The following is a 6,000-nucleotide window of genomic DNA, read 5'->3' as shown; positions in this document are numbered from 1 at the left end:
CAGCAAAGAGATGTGAGTAAGCCTTTCTTTGGTTACGCATTCACATCTCTGGCTATGAAACTAGTCTTTTGCTGATAGATACAGAACTGATAACAAGCTAAATTTGCGGGGGCTCCACTTCAGCTTGTTCTTTCTTTACATGGAACACCAGAACATGAATAAGTTCCATCTTCATTTACAAGGAAATCAACGTAAATATTAATTTGATGAAAATGAAGAATATTAGCCGGCGTTTTTAGGGAAAAAGCTTTGATTGGACAATACTGCATCTGATGCATGTGATGTTTTCCTTAAACGTTCCTCAGTCACTTCCTCATTGGAACCTCAGTGTGTGACACCTGAAACATGTCTTAGTATCAACATCAAGGACATGAAAATACTCACTGATTAGGAAAAATGAGATATTCAGGCTTAAATGCGCTTCGGCACACGTCTCACCTGCAGGCTGAGCCTTGAACCCTCTGTAATCTTATGATAAAAGGGAGAAATTAGCTTCTGAGAGAGCCCAGAACAGTGATATGTGACAGAAAGACGTACTTCCAAGGTCAATTAGACACTTCTACGCTCTGTTCATCACAAACTAGCAAAAACATCTGCTCAGGTTTGCTGTTGAGTTTTTGTACATTTTAGAAAAATTAAAAGAATCAAAAGAACTTTCTGCACTGAGACTTAATTTGAATTCATTACCAAGAGTAATACGTTTAAGAAAGTGTCTTTAGCTGCCAGCAGAAATGATTACAATGAAACCACCTGATGAAAAAGCAGGAGTAATTCAGCCAGTTTCGGAGGCTTTCACAGCAGCTATAACAGTGTTGTAGTTTTCATTGAGCCTCCAGAAACATTTAATCTGGGATGCCTTTATGTCACTGAAATAATCTGTCTGATCAGTGCCTTAAAAGATCATTTGGTACCTCTTAAAGTGGACTGAAGATGATTTGGAGGCTGCAGTAGTGAGTTTGCAGCTGTGCTGCCCGTCTCTGGTTTGGCTCGGTGATGGAGTGTCCGGGTCCAGGCCTCTCTCTGACCCTGAACAGGACCAAATATGCACAGAAACTGGACCGACTGATGTGGCATATTCTAATGACTGCCACTATAAATGAAAATGACACATTACACCATCGGTTATCTAAGAAAACTGAGCAGAAACGCAGCATCGGTGTGTGGGAGTGTACTGACCTGAAGTAACCGTTTCCTGTGTGACATCACTGGCTCATCAGCAGGACGACGATCCCAAACACAGCAGCAGATCTACAGCAGAATGTGTGAGGAAGAGAAGATCAAGGTGTTGCAACGGTCCAGTCAGAGTCCAGAGCTCAGCCTGACTGAGATGCTGTGGTGGGACCTTCAGAGAGCTGTGCAGAAACCAGAGCTGCAAGCCTCAATGAGCTGAAGCAGCGCTGGAGAGAAGAGTGGGAACAAGATTCCTCTGATGTCGGACAGAAAACAAGTCATCCAGGGTTTCCATCTGTCTGCAGAATGCTTGCTGGGATGGGAAAGGAACCCATTTATTAAATGAACTACAATTCTTCTATTTCAGTCGTACCTTCATCAAAAACACGTCAGAGAGACTGAAGGATACACTGGAAAAAATGCCCCTCCAAAAATAAGCAAAAAAACAACAAACACAAGACGTTTTTGCTTGAAATGAGCAAAAAATCTGCCAATGGAACTAGTGAAAATCGGCTTGTCAAGATTTCTTGAAATAAGATGTGATATTTAGGACTTTTGAGTTAAAAGTGATCATTAAATTAGCTTAAAAACCTCTTCAAATGTCAAAAAAAGCTTCTTTCATGTGAAAAATGACTCAAAACAATTTGTTTTAAAGACTTTTTCACTTAACAAGATATTCCAGATGTATTGTCTTCCAACAAGTCCCTATATCTGGCTGAAATGGCACTTGTTAGGCAGTTGTGTCTGATATTAAGTGTAATGAGATATTTTAACTAGAAATGAGACAAATATACTTGGTAAGACTTTGGTTTTTTCCAGTGTAGCAGCTTCTGCGACATGAATAAATGGCAGCGGGGTCTTTCTTTCCCCTCGCTCCTGAAGGATAGGAGCTGTCACAGATCCTGTCCTGAAGCTCATCTTGGGCCATAATGAGTGCTCGCTGCCGGTGATGATATCGTCCGGCTCCAGGGGAAGCTAGGAGTGAAAATATCCAGATTTCTGACCTCTCTGCCCCCTTTTAATCCTCACCGATGGCTAATTAAGCCCCGCAGGTAAAGGTGTTACCAGGTATCTGAGACAGACGGGCTGCAGTGGAGATCAATCTCACTGTGGACACTTCTGACCTTTTCCAGTTGTTTGGCGTTTCGCAGGCACCATCTATCCACGTTGTTTGTTTGTAAATGGGATGCTCGTGCATTTTCATCATGTTTCTCTCATTATCTCAACTCTTGCAAACTCTAATTAGCTTGCAGAAGGTCAGCACACCTCTGCGGTGTGAAACAATGCAGGGATACGCTTCGCTGGCTCTGCTTTAACACTCTCACACACACCGACTGAAGTGGTGAAAACAAAGCAAAGACTGTTTCTCACTGGAGAAAAACACAAGGTGAATATGGATCCAAGCAGCAAATATGAGGAATGTTTTTGATGTTTGTGTCCCTGTAAACACATGAAGAATTAATTACCTGTACTGTATGTAAGCACAGCTGCGTTTGGTTAGATTATGGGAAACTTTTTCATTATACAGAATACATGAATACTATTTGGCCTATCTTTGCCAAAAGTATAACTAAACATCTCAATCCTATCGTTCTGAAGGACTTCACTACGTAGTGCAAGCTGTCCAACGTTAAAGGGACAGTTCGCCTCTTTTGACATGAAGCTGTGTAACATCCCATATCAGCAGCATCATTTCTGAACATCTTCTTACCCCCTGCTGCGTCCTGTGAGCAGAGTTCCAGCCTCGTTTTGGCGTTGATGAAGGTAGTCCGGCTAGTTGGCTGGGGTTTAAAAAATAAAGCGTTTTGCTTCTCAAAACAATATGCGTTCAACAGAGTAATACATTTGCATCACAAAATGGTTCTCCAGGAAAAAGTCAGACCTCGCAATCTCTTGGCCCTATTTTCTCTCCCGTTAAATAATTAACGCCGATAAATATTTTATCGTGCATTAACGCAGGTTTTATTATTTATTTATTATAATAGCCTGCTGCTCACAGGCTTTTATTCTGTAAAAGTCTGCTGCTGTCTGCTGTGGAACAGGAAAAGAAAGTAATCGGCGGATCCACCAAACATGGAGAAGGGTACGGAACTTTTACTCGGCCATTTTCATTTTAAAGTTCTTCCAGACGGCGGAGTCGACAGAACCAAAGTCATCTGTAAACTCTGCCAAGTTGAATTGTCTTCTCAGCGTAGTAGTTCCAGTCTAAAATATCACTTAAAGGCAAAACACACAACTGATAGCAGCAAGTCATTCAAGGAAACAGACAGAGGAGCGAGGCTTCTACATAAAAACTACAGAAAGATGCTGATGTTAAAAGTGTGTTTGCACAACAAATGTTATGGCACTTTCATTCATATGGCAGCACATTTAAAATAAAGCTAAATGCTAAAAGCTATACGCTACTTTTGGATTCATTTTTGGATTCTGCGTACAAATGTGATTAATCGTGATTAATCAGGGAAATCATGTGATTAATTAGATAAAACATTTTAATCGTTGCCCTGCCCGAATATTTACCATAAAAAGATCATGTGTAGTTTTTCTGATGTTGAATAAATACCACTTGATCTGAGTTTGTAGGAGATCCAGGGTCCAAAAACATTGGCAAACTTAATCTAAACTGTCAGTTTCATTGGCCACAGCAGCTGCTGCAACACGTTTGCACTGCACATTAAGTTATTTCATTCTCCTTATTCATACCACTGTTCCCATTTGGCTGAATTTCTGATCCAATAATCTTCCAGAGAGAAATATCTTCATTAAAAAAAAAAAATGTAAAAAAACAGCAGCAAATTGTATAGGTGCACCACGAGAGTTTTCTGGGGGAGAATCATTAACGCCAGACATCCTCTGCTGCTGTTTCCGTGTCTTCCCACAGGTGCATTCCTGTCAGATCCAAACGTGTTTCACCGGAGTGGAGAAGACACGCTTCCTCTTCCCTCTGGGTCGCCTCTACGGCTGAGAACTTCTTCATTTCCTCAGGTTTCTGCACTGCGGTGAGACACTTTAGTTACTGCACCGACTGGTATGTCAATGATATATAAATGAAGTAATGGCATGACGGGGCACATGGGAACCTCACTATTAAATCTGAAACTGCTTTTTTTTCATCACGGGTTTGATTTATTCCTGCAGAAGTTCACTGAAAAAAATCAAAGTCTTACCAAGGATATTTGTCTCATTTCTAGTTAAAATATCTCATTACACTTAATATAAGACACAACTGCCTAACAAGCACCATTTCAGCCAGATATAGGGACTTGTTGGAAGACATAACATCTGGAATATCTTGTTAAATGAAAAAGTCTTGAAAACAAATTGTTTTGTGTCACATATCATATGAAACAAGCTTTTTATTTTACATTTGAAGAGGTTTTTAAGCTAATTTCAAGATCACTTTTATCTCAAAAGTTCTAAATATCACATTTTATTTCAAGAAATCTTGAGAGGCCGATTTTCACTAGTTCCATTGGCAGATTTATTTGCTTATTTCAAGTAAAAACGTCTTTTATTTGTTGTTTTTTTTACTTATTTTTGGAGGGGCATTTTTTCCAGTGTTGGACAACTAATGAGATGCAGTCTTGTAATTGCTGCTGTACTCTGCATGTTCCACTCATGCAGGACAACTGCATTTAAGGCGCCATCATAAAGAAAGGACCCACACTCTTTATTAAAGCCTTTTCTTTCACCTCTGACAAGAAGGAGCAAATTACAAATTGAATCAAAGGGCTTATCCTCTTCTGTGCAGTTTTTTTTTAAAATACATTTGGTTTCTTTCGCTTTAATGAGCAATGCTTGGCCAGAGCGCAGCGAGCAGGATGATGAATGGCTCCATCTCAGCATCACCACCTCCTCGTGCATGGAGAGCATGATTGGCCCTTTATGACTTCTGCCTGTGAGCACATTACTGTGCCAGAGTAAAAATACAACAAGTGCTGAGTGCAGAGCTGAAGGAAAGAATAATCACCGCACTTTTTTTGTATGTGCAGACACAGCTTGTAGCAATTATCTACTCATCTGCCAAAGGGGATATATGTTTAACAGTGTGTCGCTGAGTGGGGAAATCTGTTTGAAACGTGGACAGGTTGGTGGGGAACCTCGGGCCTGACTTTAGGGCTGTGCCTCCTCTTCCTGAGCAGAGCCCCAGCAGCCAGCCTGGGGTCCCGGCTGCTGGGGTCCCGGCTGCTGGGGTCCCGGCACGGTTACGGTAATAAAATATGGTGTTAGTGGTAATGGATAAATAAGGTTTTATTAGATTCAAGATTCAAGGATATATTGCAATTCAGATAACCTCGCCTCCAAAACTACAAAAGGACTACATTTGTATTGTTGGCATGTAAATGTGTTTGCTGCCATGTTTGAGACACATTGCAAACACAAATGGCCCAGAATAGATGCAAAATGACCAAAGGATCTTGTCTTCGATGTTTGTCATAGTTGTCTGTTTAAATTTTCTTTGAAGCATGAATTATATGACAATTTGACCTCATAAATGCAAATTAAACCATTAAATTCTTCATTTCCAGGAAGCAAAAAGGCCCTTTTCAGACGTTAGATTAGTTTTTTTCGTCTTTATGGAGCTGAAATATTTACTTTTGTGCATAATGAAGGCTAGGGTAGGCTGTGCCTTCCCAAATGTGTTGCTGGGAATTTTGCAAATTATATAGATTATTTGTGCGTAAGTTATATAGGCTATTTTATAGTGTGTGTGGGTGTTGTTGCTGCAGCCCCCCTGGTGACAATCAGGTGATAATACAACAGTGTCATAACGGACCTGGCCCAAGGTGGTAAGGGTAAGATAAGGTAATGGGCTGTAAACATCCGGCA

This window comes from Odontesthes bonariensis, chromosome 13, assembly GCF_027942865.1.
Source record: "Odontesthes bonariensis isolate fOdoBon6 chromosome 13, fOdoBon6.hap1, whole genome shotgun sequence".
Classification (NCBI taxonomy): Eukaryota; Metazoa; Chordata; class Actinopteri; order Atheriniformes; family Atherinopsidae; genus Odontesthes; species Odontesthes bonariensis.
This window is presented reverse-complemented; position numbering follows the sequence as displayed.